General features: G+C 39.2%; 1 non-coding gene across 1 annotated transcript; it reads left to right on the forward strand.

Moving 5' to 3' along the window:
* The first annotated feature begins 11,293 nt into the window (after positions 1-11,293).
* On the forward strand, positions 11,294-11,401 carry LOC130937605 (small nucleolar RNA R71). Its single transcript, XR_009068816.1, has one exon. It is a non-coding gene; the product is annotated as a small nucleolar RNA R71 (small nucleolar RNA).
* The last annotated feature ends 11,945 nt before the right edge of the window (positions 11,402-23,346 follow it).

A 23,346-nucleotide genomic window follows, 5' to 3' on the forward strand; every position in this document is an offset into this window, starting at 1 on the left:
TGGTTTTGTGGTTTAGGGTTTAGGGTGTAGTGTTTAGGGTTTAAGGTTTGTGGTTTAGGGTTTAGGGGTTTAGGCTACAGGGATTATGGTTTAGGGTTTATGGTTTGGAAATTATGGTTTATGGTTTAGGGTTGATTATTTAGGGTTTAGGGTTCGTGATTTTAGGTTTATGCTTTAGAGTTTGTTGTTTAGGGTTTATAGTTTAGTTTTTGGGGATTAGGCCTTAGGGTTTATCGTTTAGGGTTTAGGGTTTGTGGTTTATGGTTTAGGATTTTGGATTTAGGGTTTAGGGTTGATGGTTTATGGTTAAGGGTTTTTGGTTTATGGTTTATGGTTTAGGGTTTAGGCTTTAGGCTTTGTAGTTTAGGGTTTAGGGTTTAGGGTTTATGGTTTGGCGTTTAGGGTTTGTGGTTTAGGGTTTATGGTTTAGGGTTTGTGGTTTAGGGTTTAGGGGTTGTGATTTAGGGTTTAAGCTTTAGAGTTTGTGGTTTACGGTTTACGGTTAAGGATTTAGGATTTAAGATTTAGGGGTTTGTGGTTTAGGCCTTAGTGTTTATGGTTTAGGGTTTAGTGTTTAGGGTTTAGGGATTATGCTTTAGGGTTTATGGTTTGGGGTCGAGGGTTTAGGGTTTAGGCTTTTGGGTTTAGGGTTTGTGGTTTTGGGTTTATGGTGTAGGTTTAGGGTTTAGGGTTTATGGTTTTGGGTTGTGGGTTAATGGTTTAGGGTTTAGGCTTTAGGATTTGTGGTTTATGGTTTGTGGTTTATGGTTTATGCTTTAGGGTTTAGGGTTGAGCGTTTGGAGTTTATGGTTTATGGTTTAGGGTTTAGGGTTTAGGAGTTGTGATTTAGGATTTAGGATTAAGAGTTTGTGGTTTAGGGTTTCGGGTTTAGGTTTTTGGTTTTGGGGTTTAGGCCTTGTCGTTTAAGGTTTAAGGTTTGGGGTTTGTGGTTTGTGGTTTAGGGTTTAGGATTTTGTGTTTAGGGTTTAGGGTGTAGGGTTATGGTTTAGGGTTTATAGTTTGGGGTTGTGGATTTAGGGTTTAGGGTTAAGGGTTTAGGGTTTATGATTTGGGGTTGATGGTTTATGGTTTAGGGTTTAGGATTTAGGGTTTGTAGTTTAGGGTTTAGGGTGTAGTGTTTAGGGATTAGTGTTTATGGTTTAGGGTTGAGGGTTTACAGTTTAAAGTTTAGGGCTTATAGTTTAGGGTTTATACATTAGTGTTTATGCTTTAGTGTTTGTGGTTTAGATTTTATGTTTTAGGGTTTAGGGTTTATGCTTTAGGGTTTGGGGTTTATGGTTTAAGGTTTAAGTTTTAGGGTTTCGGTCTTAGTGTTTGGGCTTTAGGGTTTGTGGTTTAGGGTTTAGGGGTTGTGAGTTAGGGTATAGGCTTTAGGGTTTGAGATTTGTGGTTTAAGGTTTAGGATTTGGTGTTTGGATTTAGGGCTATGGGTTTAGGGTTTAGCGTTGAGGGTTTATGGTTTAGGGTTTATGATTTATGGTTAGGGTTTATGCTTTAGGGTTTGTGGCTTAGGGTTTAGGGTTTAGGTTTTATGGTTTGGGGTTGAGGATTTATGATTTAGGGTTTAGGCTTTACAGTTTGTGGTTATAGTTTAGGGTGTATGATTTAGGGTTTAGGGTTTATGGTTTGGGGTTGAGGATTTATGATTTAGGGTTTAAGCTTTTAGGTTTGTGGTTCGTGGTTTATGGTGTAGGGTTGATATGTGGAAAGCGATCCAACACAAAACTCACTGGCAAGTGTACCAGGTCGCATCAAGTAGTAATTACTCACATGAGTGAGGTCGATCCCACAGGGATTGAAGGATTGAACAATTTTAGTTAGGTGGTTGATTTAGTCAAGCAAACATGTGTTAATTTGAGTGATTTGTATCCAACAAAAGCTAAATTGAATTAAATTTAAAGGGAGAGGGATAATTGACTGTAAATTAAAGGGCAAAGGAAGTAAAGAAGCTTAATCTTAAAGTGCAAGTAATATTAATGACAGAAGCTTAGATTGCAAGAAATGTAAATAGCTGAAGTTTAGAGTGCAAGAAATGTAAATTGCTTGAATCATAAAGGCCTTTGGGAGCTGGGATTTCAGAAATTAAACAAGAGAAAGTAAATGACAATTAACAGAGAAGTGAAGGGTGAATTAAAATGCAGCAGATCTAAACAGAAAAGAAGAATTGCTTGAAGAAGCAAAATAGAAGGCAAATTCAGTTCAATTGCAATAAATAAAAGAGAAGTTGAAGATCTCAGGGGTTGAATAAGACTAGAGGAAAAGTCTAGATCTCAATTCCTTCCTTGATCCAACAGAGAACAATTGCAGAAGAAGTAGAGATGAAAACAGTAAAGGAAACTTAGATCCAAATCACAATTCTTTGAAATTATGTAGAAAGTAAACAAAGAGAGATCTCAGATCAAGAATGAAACAGAATTCTTTCAATTCTCAATCCAAGATTCAAAAAAAAGAATGAAGAGTGTAAAAGTAAGAACAAAGAAGAAGAGAACTCAATTCTCTCTTCCAATTCCCAAACCCAAAGCTCAAATCTCAAATTCAGCTCTCCAATGAAAATTAAAAGTGTCTAAAAATCCTAAAAGGTAAGAAAAGGTAAAGAAAAAGTCCTCTCTAAATCAAACTAACTTCTATTTATACACTTCCTATTTTTGGATTTTAGAATTTGGAGTGGGCTTTTTAATTTGGTGAAGAATTGAATTAAATTGAATTTTTAGTTGAATTTGGACCATGGGTCACACTTCCAGGGCAATGCTTGGTTGGTGGAGTGAGCGCAGCATCCCCCTTGTCTTAGCCTTCAAATTTTGTGTGACAAGCTCCTTGGACATGCATCAGGGTAGCGCTCGGTTAATGGCAAGAGCGCAGCATCCAAGCCTTGCCAAGTCTTGCACACCAAGCTCCTTTGGCCGTGTCAAATTGCCAAGTTTGTTGCACTCCCAGCCCCTTGTCTGTGTCAACAGCGCTCGGTGAGTGGGGAGAGCTGAGCTCTCTTTGCTTGAGATGGGAGCCTCCTTCGAGGCTTGCTGGGAGCACTTCAGCTCCAATTTTGGAGAATAATCCAAGGTAGCGCTCCTTAGCTCCTTGGTTCGAAACCCTGTAAATGCATTTCAGCCAATTTTTGCTTATTTTCCTTGCAATGACTGCTTTTCTTGGTCCCTTGGCTCATGGATTAAAACCTTGTGGCCTTCACTAGTAAAGATTGCACCTTGGATTTAATTTGGATGGAGCCCGATAAAGTTAACTGTGTTAATCGAGCATTGTGATTTTTGCCTTACTTCTTTGGTGCTCGGTTAACAAGGAGAGTACAACATACCTTGCTTTGCTTCCTTGGCCTTGAGTAGGGCTCTCATAGAGAGTGCTGAGCTCTTTGAGAGAGCGCTATAGCTTCTCCTTTAATGTGCCACAATTTCCTTCTTCCATAGGCCACGCTTTTCTTCTTCCTTAGGCCACGCTTTCCTTGTTTCTTTCTCTTCTTCACCTACAAGTAATCAAAACAACCAATCAAAGTATCACCAAATTCACAAGGTTTGTAAATCATTCAAAACCCAATTAATTTTAGCTTAAACCTCATGATTTAGTGTCAAATAAAGGATGGTTGATTGATTCAACAAAACCATGCAATTCCACTCCAAACCACTTACTTACAATGCAAGAAAGTGCATAAAACCTAATGAAACAAGTGAAAAATGCTTGAAAAGCTAGCATAAGATGACTTATCATCACAACACCAAACTTAAACCTAGCTTGTCCCCAAGCAAGTACTAAACATAAGAGAAGATGAAATGAAACAGAGAAGTATGCATGTCCTTATTTAGCAGATAATTGAACTTGGTTCATGGGGTTTTATGCAGATCAATGGTAGCTCATTTATTACTTGCTGCTATATAGAAAATGTTTTCCCCAAAGGTTCACTAAGATTGCTACTACAATGCTTTGCATTTGCTTGATCCCTTGCTAGCTTTTTTCCTTTCTTATTTTGCTTAGAGAGTGATGAGCGGATAATTTATACGCTTTTTGGCATTGTTTTTAGGTAGTTTTTAGTAGGATTTAGCTACTTTTTAGTATATTTTTATTAGTTTTTAAGCAAAATTCAAATTTCTGGACTTTACTATGAGTTTGTGTGTTTTTCTGTGATTTCAGGTATTTTCTGACTGAAATTGAGGGACCTGACCAAAAATCTGATTCAGAGGCTGAAAAAGGACTACCGATGCTGTTGGATTCTGACCTCCCTACACTCGAAATGGATTTTTTGGAGCTACAGATGACCAAATGGCGCGCTCTCAATTGCGTTGGAAAGTAGACATCAAGGGCTTTCCAGAAAAATATAATAGTCCATACTTTGCTCGAGTTTTGAAGACGCAAACTGGCATTCAAGCGCCAACTTTCTACCATATTCTGGCGTTAAATGCCAGAAACAGGTTACAAGCTAGATTTAAACGCCCAAAACAGGCTACAAACTGGCATTTAACTCCAAGAGAATTCTCTACACATGAAAGCTTCAATGCTCAGCACAAGCACACACCAAGTGAGCCCGAAAGTGGATTTTTGCACTATTTACTTATCTCTGTAAACCCTAGTAACTAGTTTAGTATAAATAGGACTTTTTACTATTGTATTAGACGTCTTGGTTATTCTGGTTCCCCCTCTGGGGCCGAAGTCAATGAACACCATTATCACTTATGTATTTTCAACGGTGGAGTTTCTACACACCATAGATTAAGGTGTGGAGCTCTGCTGTTCCTCGAGTATTAATGCAATTACTACTGTTTTCTATTCAATTCATGCTTATTCTTATTCTAAGATATCCATTCGCACACAAGAACATGATGAATGTGATGATTATGTGACGCTCATCACCATTCTCAACCTATGAACGCGTGCCTGACACACACTCCCGTTCTACATGCAAACGAGCTTGAATGCATATCTCTTAGCCTTCTGGTTCACGATCAGAGTCTTCGTGGTATAAGCTAAAATTAATTGGCAGCATTCTTGAGATCCAGAAAGTCTAAACCTTGTCTGTGGTATTCTGAGTAGGACCTGGGATGGGATGACTGTGACGAGCTTCAAACTCGCAAGTGTTGGGCGTAGTGATAGATGGTGGACGAAATTGTGATCTCTAACAATGGCGCTCAACTTGGTATGTGCATTTATAATCTCAGTACTTTCTTCACAATTTTGCACAACTAACCAGCAAGTGCACTGGGTCGTCTAAGTAATACCTTACGTGAGTAAGGATCAATCCCACGGAGATTGTTGGTATGAAGCAAGCTATGGTCACCTTGTAAATCTCAGTCAGGCGGATTCAAATGGTTATAATGGTTTTCGAATATAAAGATAAATAAAGCATAAAATAAAGATAGAGATACTTATGTAATTCATTGGTGGGAATTTCAGATAAGCGCATGAAGATACTGTATTCCTTCTGAATCTCTGCTTTCCTACTGCTTTCATCCAATCAGTCTTACTCCCTTCCATGGCAAGCTGTATGTTGGGGGATCACCGTTGTCAATGGCTACCTCCCGTCCTCTCAGTGAAAATGGTACAAATGCGCTGTCACCGCACGGCTAATCATCTGTCGGTTCTCGATCATGTTAGAATAGAATCCCGTGACCCTTTTGTGTCTGTCACTACGCCCAACACTCGTGAGTTTGAAGCTCGTCACAGTCATTCCTTTCCAGATCCTACTCGGAATACCACAGACAAGGTTTAGACTTTCCGGATCTCAGGAATGGCCGCCAATAATTCTAGCTTATACCACGAAGACTCTGATCTTTCGGAATGGAGGCTAAGAGATACACTCTCGATCTAAGGTAGAATGGAAGTGGTTGTCAGTCACGCGTTCATGGGTGAGAATGATGATGAGTGTCACGGATCATCACATTCATCATGTTGAAGTGCAATGAATATCTTAGAACAAGAATAAGCTTAATTGAATGGAAAATAGTAGTAATTGCATTAATACTCGAGGTACAGCAGAGCTCCACACCTTAATCTATGGTGTGTTGAAAACTCCACCGTTTTACTCCAGAATGCAGCATGGAACAGGCGTTGAACACCAGTTTGCATCATCTAAATTTGAATGAAGTATGAATTATTATATATTGCTGGAAAGCCATGGATGTCTACTTTCTAACGCAATTGAGAGTGCGCCATTTAGAGTTCTGTAGCTCCAGAAAATCCATTTCGAGTGCATGGAGGTCAGAATCCAACAACATCAGCAGTCCTTTTTCAGCCTGAATCAGATTTTTGCTCAGGTCCCTCAATTTCAGCCAGAAAATACCTGAAATCACAGAAAAACACACAAACTCATAGTAAAGTCTAGAAATGTGATTTTTGCATAAAAACTAATAAAAACATTCCTAAAAGTAGCTAGATCCTACTAAAAACTACCTAAAAACATTGCCAAAAAGCGTATAAATTATCCGCTCATCACAACACCAAACTTAAATTGTTGCTTGTCCCCAAGCAACTGAAAATCAAATAGGATAAAAAGAAGAGAATATACTATAATTTCCAAAATATCAATGAAGCTTAGTTCTAATTAGATGAGCGAGACTAGTAGCTTTTTGCTTCTGAACAGTTTTGGCATCTCACTTTATCCTTTGAAGTTTAGAATGATTGGCATATATAGAAACTCAGAGTTCAGATAGTGTCATTGATTCTCCTAGTTAAGTATGTTGATTCTTGAACACAGCTACTTTTATGAGTCTTGGCCGTGGCCCTAAGCACTTTGTTTTCTAGTATTACCACCGGATATATAAATGCCACAAACACATGACTGGGTGAACCTTTTTAGATTGTGACTCAGCTTTGCTAAAGTCCCCAGTTAGAGGTGTCCAAAGCTCTTAAGCACAATCTTTTTGCTTTGGATCACGACTTTAACCACTCAGTCTCAAGCTTTTCACTTGGACCTTCATGACACAAGCACATGGTTAGGGACAGCTTGATTTAGCCGCTTAGGCCTGGATTTTATTTCCTTGGGCCCTCCTATCCATTGATGCTCAAAGCCTTGGATCCTTTTTACCCTTGCCTTTTGGTTTTAAGAGCTATTGGCTTTTCTGCTTGCTTTTTCTTTTTCTTTTATTTTTTTTGCCATTTTTTTTCGCAAGCTTTTTATTCGCTGCTTTTTCTTGCTTCAAGAATCAATTTTATGATTTTTTAGATTATCAATAACATTTCTCTTTTTCATCATTCTTTCAAGAGCCAACAATTTTAACATTCATAAACAACAAGATAAAAAATATGCACTGTTCAAGCATTCATTCAGAAAACAAAAAGTATTCTCACCACATAAATATAATTAAACTAATTTCAAGGATGAATTTGAAACTCATGTACTTCTTGTTCTTTTGTATTAAAAACATTTTTCATTTAAGAAAGGTGAAGGATTCATGGAATTATTCATAGCCTTAAGATATAGTTACTAAATACTAATGCTCATGTAGTAAAGACTCAAAACATAGACAAACATAAAGCATAAACCCGAAAAACAGAGAGATAAGAACAAGGAAGTTAAGGAATAAGTCCACCTTAGTGAGGGTGGCGCCTTCTTCTTGAAAAACCAATGGTGTTCTTGAGCTCCTCTATGTCTCTTCCTTGCCTTTGTTGAAACTCCCTCATAGCTCTTTGATCTTCTCTGATCTCATTGAGAATGATGGAGTGCTCTTGGTGTTCCATCCTTAATTGGTTCATGTTATGACTCAATCCTTCTAGAGAAGTGTTGAGTTGTTCCCAATAGTTGTTTGGAGGAAAATGCATCCCTTGAGGCATCTTAGGGATTTCTTGATGATGAGCTTCCTCATGCGTCTCTTGAGATCCATGAATGGGCTCTCTTGTTTGCTCCATCCTCTTCTTAGTGATGGGCTTGTCCTTTTCAATGAGGATGTCTCCTTCTATTACAACTCCAGCTAAGTTGCATAGATGGCAAATGAGATGAGGAAAAGCTAGCCTTGCCAAGGTGGAGGGCTTTTCGGCTACTTTGTAGAGTTCTAAAGAGATCACTTCATGAACTTCTACTTCCTCTCCAATCATGATGCAATGGATCATGATGCCCTGATCCATAGTTACTTTGGATCGGTTGCTAGTGGGGATGACAGAGCGTTGGATGAACTCCAACCATCCTCTAGCTACAGGCTTAAGGTCCAGTCTTCTCAATTAAACCGGCTTGCCTTTTGAGTCTCTTTTCTATTGAGCTCCTTCCACACATATGTCCATGAGGACTTGGTCCAACCTTTGATCAAAGTTGACTCTTCTAGTGTAGGGGCGTGCGTCTTCTTGCATCATAGGCAAGTTGAATGCCAACCTTACATTTTCTGGACTGAAATCTAAGTATTTCCCCCGAACCATTGTAAGCCAATTCTTTGGGTTTGGGTTCATGCTTTGATCACGGTTCCTAGTAAGCCATGCATTGGCATAGAACTCTTGAACCATTATGATTCTGACTTGTTGGATGGGATTGGTAAGAACTTCCCAACCTCTTCTTTGGATCTCATGTCGGATCTTCGGATATTCTCCCTTTTTGAGCTTAAAAGGGACCTCAAGGATCACCTTTTTCTTGGCCACAACTTCATAGAAGTGGTCTTGATGGGCTTTTGAGATGAATCTCTCCATCTCCCATGACTCAGAGGTGGAAGCAATTGCCTTCCCTTTCCTCTTTCTTGAGGTTTCTCTGGCCTTAGGTGCCATCAATAGTTATGGAAAAACAAAAAAAAGCAATGCTTTTACCACACCAAACTTAAAATGTTGCTCGCCCTCGAGTAAAAGAAGAAAGAATAGAAGAAGAAGAAGATATGGAGGAAAGGGAGAGAGGTGTGTGTCTCGGCCAAGGAGGAGAGAGGGTTGTGTTGTATGAAAACAAAGAAGGATGAAGGGGTTTATATAGTGGAGGGAGAGGGGTTTGGGTTCGGTCATTTAGGGTGGGTTTGGGTGGGAAAGAGATTTTGAATTTAAAGGTAGGTGGGGTTTATGGGGAAGAGAGGATGGATGTGAGTGGTGAAGAGGTGATGGGGAAGAGTGATTGAGGTGATTGGTGAATAATGTTTGGGGAAGACTGTTATAAAAAGGTGTGAGAGAGAGGGATAAGGTAGGTGGGGATCCTGTGGGGTCTACAGATCCTGAGGTGATCCTGTGGGGTCCACAAATCCTGAGGTGTCAAGGATTTCTCATCCCTACACCCTTTATGCGTGTAAAATGCCCTCTATATGCAATCCTGGCGTTTAACGCCAGACTGCAGCTTGTTTCTGGCGTTAAACGCCCAAATGTAGCATGTTTCTGGCGTTTAACGCCAGCTTGATGCTTGTTTCTGGCGTTAAACGCCAGCTTGGTGCTTGTTTCTGGCGTTAAACGCCAGACAGATGCTTGTTTCTGGCGTTTAAACGCTAGACAACTCTTCCTCCAGGGTGTGCTTTTTCTTCTGCTGTTTTTGATTATGTTTTTAATTTTTGCAATTGTTTTGTGACTCCACATGATCATAAACCTAATGAAACATAAAAGAACAATAGAAATATAGATAAATAAAAATTAGGTTGCCTCTCAATAAGCGCTTCTTTAATGTCAATAGCTTGACAGTGAGCTCTCATGGAGCCTCACAGGTATTCAGAGCATTGTTGGGACCTCCCAACACCAAACTTAGAGTTTGAATGTGGGGGTTCAACACCAAACTTAGAGTTTGGTTGTGACCTCCCAACACCAAACTTAGAGTTTGATTGTGGGGGCTTTGTTTGACTCTGTATTGAGAGAAGCTTTTCATGCTTCCTCTCCATGGTTGCAGAGGAAGATCCTTGAGCTTTAAACACAAGGTAGTCCCCATTCAATTGAAGGACTAGCTCTCCTCTGTCAACATCAATCACAGCTCCTGCTGTGGCTAGGAAGGGTCTTCCAAGGATGATGCATTCATCCTCATCCTTCTCAGTGTCTAGGATTATGAAATCAGCAGGGATGTAAAAGCCATTAACCTTCACTAACACGTCCTCTACCAATCCATAAGCTTGTTTTATTGACTTGTCTGCCATCTCTAATGAGATTCTTGCAGCTTGTACCTTAAAGATCCCCAGTTTCTCCATTACAGAGAGTGGCATAAGATTTATACCTGACCCCAAGTCACACAGAGCCTTCTCAAAAGTCATGGTGCCTATGGTACAGGGTATTAAGAATTTACCAGGATCTTGTTTCTTTTGAGGTAAAGTTTGCTGAACCCATGTATTTAGATCACTAATGAGCAAGGGAGGTTCATCTTCCCAAGTCTCATTACCAAACAACTTGGCATTCAGCTTTATGATGGCTCCTAGATATTGAGCAACGTGTTTTTCAGTTACATCTTCATCCTCTTTAGAGGAAGAATAGTTCTCAGAGCTCATGAAGGGCAGAAGGAAGTTTAATGGAATCTCTATGGTCTCAATATGAGCCTCAGATTCCTTTAGGTCCTCAATAGGGAACTCCTTTCTGTCTGGAGGACGTCCCATGAGGTTTTCCTCATTGGGATTCATGTCCTCCCCTTCCTCTTTGGATTCGGCCATTTTGATTATATCAATGGCCTTGCACTCTCTTTTTGGATTCTCTTCTGTATTGCTTGGGAGAGTGCTAGGAGGAGTTTCAGTGATTTTCTTACTCAGCTGACCCACTTGTGCCTCCAAATTTCTAATGGAGGACCTTGTTTCATTCATGAAACTTAAAGTGGCCTTAGATAGATCAAAGACTATGTTTGCTAAGCTAGAGGGACTCTGCTCAAAATTCTCTGTCTGTTGCTGAGAAGATGATGGAAAAGGCATGCTATTGCTAAACCTGTTTCTTCCACAATTGTTAAAGCCTTGTTGAGGCTTTTGTTGATCCTTCCATGAGAAATTTGGATGATTTCTCCATGAGGGATTATAGGTGTTTCCATAGGCTTCACCCATGTAATTCACCTTTGCCATTGCAGGGTTCTCAGGATCATAAGCTTCTTTTTCAGAAGATGCCTCTTTAGTACTGTTGGATGCATTTTGCAATCCATTCAGACTCTGAGAAATCATGTTAACTTGCTGGGCAATATTTTGTTCTGAGCCAATATGGCATTCAGAGCATCAATTTCAAGAACTCCCATCCTTTGAGGTGTCCCATTACTCACAGGATTTCTTTCAGAAGTGTACATGAACTGGTTATTCGCAACCATGTCAATGAGTTCCTGAGCTTCTGCAGGCGTTTTCTTCAGGTGAATAGATCCACCTACAGAATGGTCCAATGACATCTTAGACAATTTAGACAGACCATCATAGAATATATCCAGGATGGTCTATTCTGAAAGCATGTCAGAAGGACACTTTTTGGTCAGTTGCTTGTATCTCTCCCACGCTTCATAGAGGGATTCACCTTCTTTTTGTCTGAAGGTTTGAACATCCACTCTAAGCTTGCTCAGCTTTTGAGGAGGAAAGAACTTGGCTAAGAAAGCCGTGACCAGCTTATCCCAAGAGTTCAGGCTGTCTTTAGGTTGAGAGTCCAACCATACTCTAGCTCTGTCTCTTACAGCAAAATGGAAAAGCATAAGCCTGTAGACCTTGGGATCAACCCCATTGGTCTTAACAGTATCACAGATCTGCAAGAATTCAGTTAAGAACTGAAAAGGATCTTCTGATGGAAGTCCATGAAACTTGCAATTCTGTTGCATTAGAGAAACTAATTGAGGCTTTAGCTCAAAGTTGTTTGCTCCAATGGCAGGGATTGAGATGCTTCTTCCATGTAAGTTGGAATTTGGTGCAGTAAAGTCACCAAGCATCTTCCTTGCATTGTTGTTGGGTTCGGTTGCCATATCTTTTTCCTGTTCAAAAATTTCAGTTGGGTCCTCTTCAGAGTGTTGTGCTTTAGCTGCTCTTAGTTTCCTCTTCAAGGTCCTTTCAGGTTCAGGATCAGCTTCAACAATAATGCCTTTTTCCTTGTTCTTGCTCATATGAGGGAGAAGAAAATAAAAAAAGTATGGAATCCTCTATGTCACAGTATAGAGATTCCTTTATGTGAGTAGAAGAAGAAAAGAATAGAAGAAGGAGGAGAAAAATTTGAACACAAAGGAGAAAAGGGGGTTCAAATTTTTAGATGAAGATAAGTGTTAGTAAAAGAATAAATAAATAGAAGGAGATGAGAGAGAGGAGTTTTCAAAAATTATTTTTGAAAAATGGCTAGTGATTTTCGAAAATTAGAGATAAAAAAGTAGTTAGGTGGTTTTGAAAAAGATAAGAAACAAATAGAAAGTCAATTAGTTAGTTGAAAAAGATTTGAAAATCAATTTTGAAGAGATAAGAAGTTAGAAAAAAGATATTTTGAAAAAGATATGATTTGGAAAATATATGTTTGAAAAGATATGATTGAAATTTATTTTGAAAAAGATTTGACTTTTTTTAAAATTAAGATTGATTACTTGACTAACAAGAAACTAAAAGATATAATTCTAGAATTTAAAGATTGAACCTTTCTTAACAAGAAAGTAACAAACTTCAAATTTTTGAATCAATCACATTAATTGTTAGTAAATTTTCAAAAATTATGAAATAAAATTAAGAAAAAGATTTGATTTTTGAAAAAGATTTAGAAAAGATAGGATTTTTGAAATTGAAATCTTGACTTGACTAACAAAAAATAACTAATTTTAAAAGTGTTTGACTAAGTCAACCCAAAGATTTCGAAATTTATGAGAAAAATAAGGAAAAGATATTTTTTTATTTTTTTGAATTTTTAATGAGGAGAGAGAAAAATGCAAATATGACCCAAAACATAAAAATTTTGGATCAAAACCAATGATGCATGCAAGAACACTATGAATGTCAAGATGAACACCAAGAACACTTTGAAGATCATGATGAACATCAAGAACTTATTTTTGAAAAATTTTCAAGAAAAGAAAACATGCAAGACACCAAACCTAGAGACTTTTCATGTTTAGACACTATGAATTCAAAAATGCATATGAAAAATAACAAAAGACACAAAACAAGAAAACATGAAGATCAAACAAGAAGACTTACCAAGAACAACTTGAAGATCATGAAGAACACCATGCATGAATTTTTTCGAAAATTCTTGATAAAAAATAAAAATTGACACCAAACTTAAAAATTGACTCTAGACTCAAACAAGAAACACAAAATATTTTTGGTTTTTTATGATTTTATTTATTTTTTTCAAAAAGTTTTTTCTTGGAAAAACAAAAAAGAAGAAAAATTTTTGAAAGATTTTTGAAAACTTTTTGAAAACAAAATAAGAAGAAAATTACCTAATCTGAGCAACAAGATGAATCGTCAGTTGTCCAAACTCGAATAATCCCCGGCAATGGCGCCAAAAACTTGGTTCACAAAATTGTGATATCTAGCAATGGCGCTCAACTTGGTATGCGTGTTTATAATCTCAGTACTTTCTTCACAACTTCGCACAACTAACCAGCAAGTGCACTAGGTCGTCCAAGTAATACCTTACGTGAGTAAGGGTCGATCCCACGGTGATTGTTGGTATGAAGCAAGCTATGGTCACCTTGTAAATCTCAGTCAGGAGGATTCAAATGGTTATGATGGTTTTCGAATATAAAGATAAATAAAGAATAAAATAAAGATAGAGATACTTATGTAATTCATTGGTGGGAATTTCAGATAAGTGCATGAAGATCCTATGTTCCTTCTAAATCTCTACTTTCCTACTGCTTTCATTCAATCAGTCTTACTCCCTTCCATGGCAAGCTGTACGTTGGGGGATCACCATTGTCAATGGCTACCTCCTGTCCTCTCAGTGAAAATGGTCCAAATGCGTTGTCACCACACGGCTAATCATCTTTTGGTTCTCGATCATGTTGGAATAGAATCCCATGACCCTTTTGCGTCTGTCACTACGCCCAACACTCGCGAGTTTGAAGCTCGTCACAGTAATTCCTTTCCAGATCCTACTCGGAATACCACATACAAGGTTTAGACTTTCCAAATCTCAGGAATGGCCGCCAATAATTCTAGCTTATACCACAAAGACTCCGATCTTTCGGAATAGAGGCTAAGAGATACACGCTCGATCTAAGGTAGAACGGAAGTGGTTGTGAGTCACGTGTTCATAGGTGAGAATGATGATGAGTGTCACGGATCATCACATTCATCATGTTGAAGAGCAACAAATATCTTAGAACAAGAATAAGCTGAATTGAATACAAAATAGTAGTAATTGCATTAATACTCGAGGTACAGCAGAGCTCCACACCTTAATCTACGGTGTGTAGAAACTCCACCATTGAAAATATATAAGAACAAGGTCTAGGCATGGCCAAATGGCCAGCCCCCCTCAAAGTGATATGAATTCAAAAATAGGGAAAAAAGACCTTTAGTACAATAGTAAAAAGTTCTATTTATACTCAACTAGTTACTAGGGTTTACAGAAATAAGTCTAATGGCAGAAATCCACTTTCGGGGCCCACTTTGGTGTGTGCTTGGGCTGAGCTTGAGATTTACACGTGCAGAGGCATCTCTTGGAGTTAAATGCCAAGTTGTAACGTGTTTTTGGCGTTTAACTCTGGTTTGTGACGTATTTCTGGCATTTTACTCCAGAATGCAGCATGGAACTGGCGTAAAAATGCCAGTTTGCATCATCTAAACTTGAATGAAGTATGAACTATTATATATTTCTTGAAAGCCCTGGATGTCTACTTTTCAACGCAATTAAGAGCGCGCCATTTGAAGTTATATAGCTCCAGAAAATCCAATTCGAGTGCAGGGAGGTCAGAATCCAACATCATCAACAGTCCTTTTTCAGCCTGAATCAGATTTTTGCTCAGGTCCCTCAATTTCAGCCAGAAAATACCTGAAATCATAGAAAAACACAAACTCATAGTAAAGTCTAGAAATATGATTTTTGCATAAAAACTAATAAAAACATTCCTTAAAGTAGCTATATCCTACTAAAAACTACCTAAAAACAATGCCAAAAAGCGTATAAATTATCCGCTCATCAATAGACGCAAAAGGATCATTGGATTCTATTCCAACATGAGTGAGAACCGACAGATGATTAGCCGTGCGGTGACAGCGCATTTGGTAGCCATTGACAACGGTGATCCCCCAACATACAGCTTGCCATAAAAAGGAGTATGAAGGATTGGATGAAGGCAGTAGGAAAGCAGAGATTCAGAAGGAACAACGCATCTCCATTTGCTTATCTGATATTCCCACCAATGAATTACATAAGTATCTCTATCTTTATTTTATGTTTATTTATCTTTTAATTATCAAAACTCTATAACCATTTGAATCCGCCTGACTGACATTTACAAGATGACCATTGCTTGCTTCAAGCCGACAATCTCCGTGGGATCGACCCTTACTCACGTAAGGTTTATTACTTGGACGACCTAGTGAACTTGCTGGTTAGTTGTGCGAAGTTGTGAAAAAGAGTTGAGATTTCAATTGTGCGTACCAAGTTGTTGGCAACATTGAGATCACAATTCCGTGCACCAGAGAGCTTATTACTCATTGAAGGCTTGGTGGCAAATATTGCAGCAACCTTTGGTTTAGTTTTGCTTAACATTTCTTCACCACAGACACATAGCTCACATTTTCTTCCTAGGAGCATTGATGCCCAGCATCTCTTTGGATTACTAAATGTTTTGTAGCTAGGCTGCTCTTGATAGTGGACTTTCAGTTGGCAATCCCAAATCAGTTGATCTAAGTGGCCAAGTTTCAAAATACTCCTCAGAACTTACTTGTCCAAGCATATCCTAGTACACAAACACCACAGGCATATGTCCTAGGGTCCAAGCTATTGGTGTCTAGCCTTATTGTTTGTTTCTTTGCCAATTCTTGGCTTTTCTCTTTCTTTTCTTTTTTGTTTTGATTATTTATCAAGGGAATTTCATTAATAGCAGACTTTGTAACAGCAAGCTAGTTCATACTTCAAGGAATCATGTTATTATGCAGCATTTATTTTATGAGCTATTCATTAAATTAAGCAAATACCACCACTATCTTTCATTGACATTTCTACAACATTGGACATTCACTTTCTATTTCAAACATTTTCCTTTTATTCAAACAACAAGGAAATAAAACAAAATTCAAGCTAATGATGGATAACAAACATTATGCAGAGCTTAACAAGAATTTTATTAAAGCATGGAAGTGTAAGACATGAAAGAATTGGAGGCATATCATGTTTCAGATATGCATCTTTCTTATTTAATTAAAAACCATGAAAAGAACTTTACCACCTCTAATTATCAAGCATTTCCACTCTGCTGGATTCTCCCTTCTTCTTCTTCTTCTTCTTTCTTTCTTGTGGTTCTTCAGCAGGGCACCTCCGATCCCAAATTTGGTCTACTTGGCATGAGAGTCCAGCTTGCTCCAAGCCATGCTGCATGTGTGCTATATTTCTCCTAACTTGTTCACTTTGCTGCTCTATGAATTCTGGGCATTGGGCAAATGGCTTGATTTCCTGGTTCAATGTGGGCATGTTATGGACTATATAGTCTAGCTTTGCTTGATCTTGTTTATCATACTCCATTCTGTCCACATTCCTATGCTCCCCAATGGTATGATATATGTTTTTCCATTGGTACAGATTCTGAGTATATTCCCCGTATTTGGCTTGCCGCAGGAATAATTTATCATATGATTCTCGAAAATCTGCTGATTGTTCCTTTTTCCCTTCAAGAATCTTTGTTTGAAATTTTTGTTGTTGAGCCATCATTTGTTGCTGCTAGTTCTCTTGTCGTTCCTCCATGTGGCACTGCCATCTCTCTCTTTCCTCTCTATCCTTCAAATATTGCTCCTATTGCCTCAGATACTGTTCTTGCTGTTGCTCCTGTTCCTTCATGAAATTTTGAGACATTTCCTCAATTGTTCTCTGTATTTGACTCAAGTCCAATGCATCAAGAACTTGCTCCCCCTCCACTTGTGGTCTTCTCACTCTACTTTGAGTTCTTCTTTCCTCTTAATCATCATCTTTAGTAATACCTTCCATGCTTCCCTTTGTGATTCCCTTTCCTTTTATTACTTTCTCTGTGTCTTCATCTTCAAAGATCACCCCAGCCCTGTTGCATAGCCTTAGAATGGTGCTTGGATGACCAACCCTACCCGATTTGCTCGTGTTTTCAGCCATCTCCTGAATACTGTCGGCTATGAGTTGTGAGAGGTTGATTTCTCCTCCATGTAGGATGCAGTATGTTAAGAGTGCTCGCTTGACTGTGACCGCTGAGGTGTTTTGGTGCACAAAATTGTGATCATCAATGGTGCCATCAACATGGTACGCTCAATTGCAATCTCAAATCTTTATCACAACTTCGCACAACTAACCAGCAAATGCACTGGGTCATCTAAGTAATAAACCTTACGCGAGTAAGGATCGATCCCACGGAGATTGTTGGTATGAAGCAAGCTATGGTGATCTTGTAAAATCTCAGTCAGGCGGATTCAAATGGTTATGGAGGATTAATGACTAAAAGATGAATAAAACATAAAATAAAGATAGAGATACTTATGTAGTTATTAGTGAGAATTTCATATAAGCGTATGGAGATGCTTTGTCCCTTCCGTCTATCTGCTTTCCTACTGTCTTCATCCAATCCTTCTTACTCCTTTCCATGGCAAGCTGTATGTTGGGCATCACCGTTGTCAATGGCTACAATCCCGTCCTCTCAGTGAAAATGTTCAACGCGCTCTGTTACAGCACGGCTAATCATCTCGTCACAGTCAATCAATCCTTGAATCCTACTCAGAATACCACAAATAAGGTTTAGACCTTCTGGGTTCTCTTGAATGCCGCCATCAATTCTAGCTTATACCACGAAGATTCCGATTAAGGGATCCAAGAGATATCCACACAATCTAAGGTAGAACGGAGGTGGTTGTCAGGCACACGTTCATAGGTGAGAATGATGATGAGTGTCACGGATCATCACATTCATCAAGTTGAGGAACAAGTGATATCTTAGAACAAGAATAAGCCGAATTGAATAAAAGAACAATAGTAATTGCATTGATACTCGAGGTACAGCAGAGCTCCACACCTTAATCTATGGTGTGTAGAAACTCCACCGTTGAAAATACATAAGAAAAAGGTCTAGGCATGGCCGAATGGCCAGCCTCCCAATGATCTAAGAACTAGACATCCAAAGATGATCCTAAGATCTAAAGTGATCAAAAAATATCCTATTTGTAGAGAACTAGTAGCTTAGGGTTTACAAAGATGAGTAAATGACATAAAAATGCACTTCCGGGCCCACTTGGTGTGTGCTTGGGCTGAGCATTGAAGCTTTCATGTGTAAAGACTTTTCTTGGAGTTAAACGCCAGCTTTTGTGCCAGTTTGGGCGTTTAACTCCCATTCTTGTGCCAATTCTGGCGTTAAACGCCAGAATTCTTGGGCGGACTTGGAACGCCTGTTTGGACCATTAAATCTCGGGCAAAGTATAGACTATTATACATTGCTGGAAAGCCCAGGATGTCTACTTTCCAACGCAATTAAGAGCGCGCCAATTGAGCTTCTGTAGCTCCAGAAAATCCACTTTGAGTGCAGGGAGGTCAGAATCCAACAGCATCTGCAGTCCTTTTCAGCCTCTGAATCAGATTTTTGCTCAGATCCCTCAATTTCAGCCAGAAAATACCTGAAATCACAGAAAAACACACAAACTCATAGTAAAGTCTAGAAAAGTGAATTTTAACTAAAAACTAATAAAAATATAATAAAAAATAACTAAAACATACTAAAAACATACTAAAAACAATGCCAAAAAGCGTATAAATTATCCGCTCATCACAACACCAAACTTAAATTGTTGCTTGTCCCCAAACAACTGAAAATCAAATAAGATAAAAAGAAGAGAATATGCAATGAATTCCAAAAATATCTATGAAGATCAGTATTAATTAAATGAGCGGGGCTTTTAGCTTTTTGCCTCTGAACAGTTTTGGCATCTCACTCTATCCTTTGAAATTCAGAATGATGGGTTTCTGTAGGAACGCAGAATTCAGATAGTGTTATTAATTCTCCTAGTTAAGTATGATGATTCTTGAACACAGCTACTTTATGAGTCTTGGCCGTGGCCCAAAGCACTCTGTCTTCCAGTATTACCACCGGATACATACATGCCATAGACACATAACTGGGTGAACCTTTTCAGATTGTGACTCAGCTTTGCTAGAGTCCCCAATTAGAGGTATCCAGGGTTCTTAAGCACACTCTTTTTGCCTTGGATCACGACTTTATTTATTTTTTTCTTTTTTCTTTTTTTTCATTTTTTTTTGTATTCACTGCTTTTTCTTGCTTCAAGAATCATTTTTGTGATTTTTCAGATCCTCAGTAACATGTCTCCTTTTTTCATCATTCTTTCAAGAGCCAACATTCATGAACAACAAATTCAAAAGACATATGCACTGTTCAAGCATACATTCAGAAGTTAAAGTATTGCCACTACATCAAAATAATTAATCTGTTATAAAATTCAAAATTCATGCAATTCTTCTCTTTCTTTAATTAAGAACATTTTTCATTTAAGAAAGGTGATGGATTCATAGGACATTCATAACTTTAAGGCATAGACACTAAGACACTAATGATCATAAGACACAAACATAGATAAACATAAGCATGAAAATTCGAACAACAGAAAAATAAAGAACAAGGAAATTAAAGAACGGGTCCACCTTAGTGATGGCGGCTTGTTCTTCCTCTTGAAGATCTTATGGAGTGCTTGAGCTCCTCAATGTCTCTTCCTTGCCTTTGTTGCTCCTCTCTCATGATTCTTTGATCTTCTCTAATTTCATGGAGGATGATGGAATATTCTTGGTGCTCCACCCTTAGTTGTCCCATGTTGGAACTCAATTCTCCTAGGGAGGTGTTAATTTGCTCCCAATAGTTTTGTGGAGGAAAGTGCATCTCAGGGATTTCATGATGAGTGGGATCTCTTGTTTGCTCTATCCTTTTCTTAGTTATGGGCTTGTCCTCATCAATGAGGATGTCTCCCTCTATGTTAATTCCAGCTGAATAACAGAGGTGACAAATGAGATGAGGAAAGGCTAACCTTGCCAAGGTAGAGGACTTGTCCGCCACCTTATAAAGTTATTGGGCTATAACCTCATGAACTTCTACTTCCTCTCCAATCATGATGCTATGAATCATGATAGCCCGGTCTATAGTAACTTCGGACCGGTTGCTAGTGGGAATTATTGAGCGTTTGATAAACTCCAACCATCCCCTAGCCACGGGCTTGAGGTCATGCCTTCTCAGTTGAACCGGCTTCCCTCTTGAATCTCTCTTCCATTGAGCGCCCTCTTCACAAATGTCTATGAGGACTTGGTCCAACCTTTGATCAAAGTTGACCCTTCTAGTGTAAGGGTGTTCATCTCCTTGCATCATGGGCAAGTTGAATGCCAACCTTACATTTTCCAGACTAAAATCTAAGCATTTCCCCCAAACCATTGTAAGCCAATTCTTTGGATCCGGGTTCACACTTTGATCATGGTTCTTGGTGATCCATGCATTGGCATAGAACTCTTGAACCATTAAGATTCCAACTTGTTGAATGGGGTTGGTAAGAACTTTCCAACCTCTTCTTTGGATCTCATGTCTGATCTCCGGATATTCACTCTTTTTGAGTTTGAAAGGGACCTCGGGGATCACGTTCTTCATGGCAACAACTTCATAGAAATGGTCTTGATGCACCCTTGAGATGAATCTCTCCATCTCCTATGACTTGGAAGTGGAAGCTTTTGCCTTCCCTTTCCTCTTTCTAGAGGTTTCTCCGGCCTTAGGTGCCATAAATGGTTATGGAAAAAAAAGCGATGCTTTTACCACACAAATTTAAAAGGTTTGCTCGTCCTCGAGCAAAAGAAGAAAGAAGAGAGTAGAAGAAGAAGAAATAGAGGAGATGGAGGTGGCTTTGTGTTTCGGCTAAGGGGGAAGAAGTAGTGTTTAGGTTGTGTAGAAATGAAGGGGTGAAGATGGGTTTATATAGGGGTGGAGAGAGGGGTAGGGTTCGGTCATGTATGGGTGGGTTTGGGAGGGAAAGTGGTTTGAATTTGAATGGTAAGGTAGGTGGGGTTTTATGAAGGATGGATGTGAGTGGTGAAGAGAATGGTAGGATTTGATAGGTGAGGGGTTTTTGGGGAAGAGGTGTTGAGGTGATTGGTGAATGGGTGAAGAAGAGAGAGAGTGGTGGGGTAGGTGGGGATCCTGTGGGGTCCACAGATCCTGAGGTGTCAAGGATAATTCATCCCTGCACCAAGTGGCGAGCAAAAATGCTCCTTCTGCCAATCCTGGCGTTAAACGCCTGGCTGGTGCCCATTTCTGGTGTTTAACGCCAGCTTGGTGCCCATTCCTGGCGTTAAAAGCCCAGAATGGTGCCAGACTGGGCGTTAAACGCCCATTTGCTGTCTTCATTGGCGTTTAAACGCCAGCAAGTCTTCCTCCAGGGTGTGCTATTTTTCTTTCTATTTTTCATTCTATTTTTGCTTTTTCAATTGATTTTGTGACTTCACATGATCATCAACCTACAGAAAACATAAAATAACAAAGGAAAATAGATAAATATAACATTGGGTTGCCTCCTAACAAGCGCTTCTTTATTGTCAGTAGCTTGACAATGGGCTCTCATGGAGCCTCACAGATATTTAGAGCAATGTTGGATCCTCCCAACACCAAACTTAGAGTTTGAATGTGGGGATTCAACACCAAACTTAGAAGTTGGTTGTGGCCTCCCAACACCAAACTTAGAGTTTGACTGTGGGGGCTCTGTTTGACTCTGTTTTGAGAGAAGCTCTTCATGCTTCCTCTCCATGGTAACAGAGGGATATCCTTGAGCCTTAAACACAAAGGATTCTTCATTCACTTGAATGATCAATTCTCCTCTGTCAACATCAATCACAGCCTTTGCTGTGGCTAGGAAGGGTCTGCCAAGGACGATGGATTCCTCCATGCACTTCCCAGTCTCTAGGACTATGAATTCAGCAGGAATGTAATGGTCTTCAACCTTTACCAAAATATCCTCTACAAGTCCATAAGCTTGTTTTCTTGAATTGTCTGCCATCTCTAGTGAGATTCTTACAGCTTGCACCTCAAAGATCCCTAGCTTCTCCATTACAGAGAGAGGCATGAGGTTTATGCTTGACCCTAGGTCACACAGAGCCTTCTCAAAGGTCATGGTGCCTATGGTACAAGGTATTGAGAACTTCCCAGGGTCCTGTCTCTTTTGAGGTAATCTCTGCCTAGTCAAATCATCCAGTTCTTTGGTGAGCAAAGGGGGTTCATCCTCCCAAGTTTCATTAACAAATAACTTGTCATTTAGCTTCATGATTGCTCCAAGGTAATTAGCAACTTGCTCTTCAGTGACATCTTCATCCTCTTCAGAGGAAGAATACTCATCAGAGCTCATGAATGGCAGAAGTAAATCCAATGGAATCTCTATGGTCTCAGTGTGAGCCTGGTGCACGAAATTGTGATCATCAATGGTGCCATCAACATGGTACGCTCAATTGTAATCTCAACTCTTTATCACAACTTTGCACAACTAACCAGCAAGTGCACTGGGTCGTCCAAGTAATAAACCTTACGCGAGTAAGGGTCGATCCCACAGAGATTGTTGGTATGAAGCAAGCTATGGTCACCTTGTAAATCTTAGTCAGGAAGATTCAAATGGTTATGAATGATATATGAATAAAACATAAAACAAGGATAGAGATATTTATGTAATTCATTGGTGAGAATTTCAGATAAGCGTATGGAGATGCTTTGTCCCTTCCGTCTCTCTGCTTTCCTACTGTCTTCATCCAATCCTTCTTACTCCTTTCCATGGCAAGTTGTATGTTGGGCATCACCGTTGTCAGTGGCTACAGTCCCGTCCTCTCAGTGAAAATGTTCAACGCACCCTGTCACGGCACGACTAATCATCTGTCGGTTCTCAATCATGTTGGAATAGAATCCAGTGATTCTTTTGCGTCTGTCACTAACGCCCAGCCTTCAGGAGTTTGAAGCTCGTTACAGTCATTCAATCATTGAATCCTACTCAGAATACCACAGACAAGGTTTAGACCTTCCGGATTCTCTTGAATGCCGCCATCAATTCTAGTTTATACCACGAAGATTCCGATTAAGGAGTCCAAGAGATAAACATTCAAGCCTTGTTTGCTTGTAGAACGGGGGTGGTTGTCAGGCACGCGTTCATAAGTGAGAATGATGATGAGCGTCACATAATCATCACATTCATCAAGTTCTTGAGTGCGAATGAATATCTTGGAACAAGAATAAGCTGAATTGAATAGAAGAATAATAGTAATTGCATTAATACTCGAGGTATAGCAGAGCTCCACACCTTAATCTATGGTGTGTAGAAACTCCACCGTTGAAAATAC

This window comes from Arachis stenosperma, chromosome 6 (assembly GCF_014773155.1).
Source record: "Arachis stenosperma cultivar V10309 chromosome 6, arast.V10309.gnm1.PFL2, whole genome shotgun sequence".
Classification (NCBI taxonomy): Eukaryota; Viridiplantae; Streptophyta; class Magnoliopsida; order Fabales; family Fabaceae; genus Arachis; species Arachis stenosperma.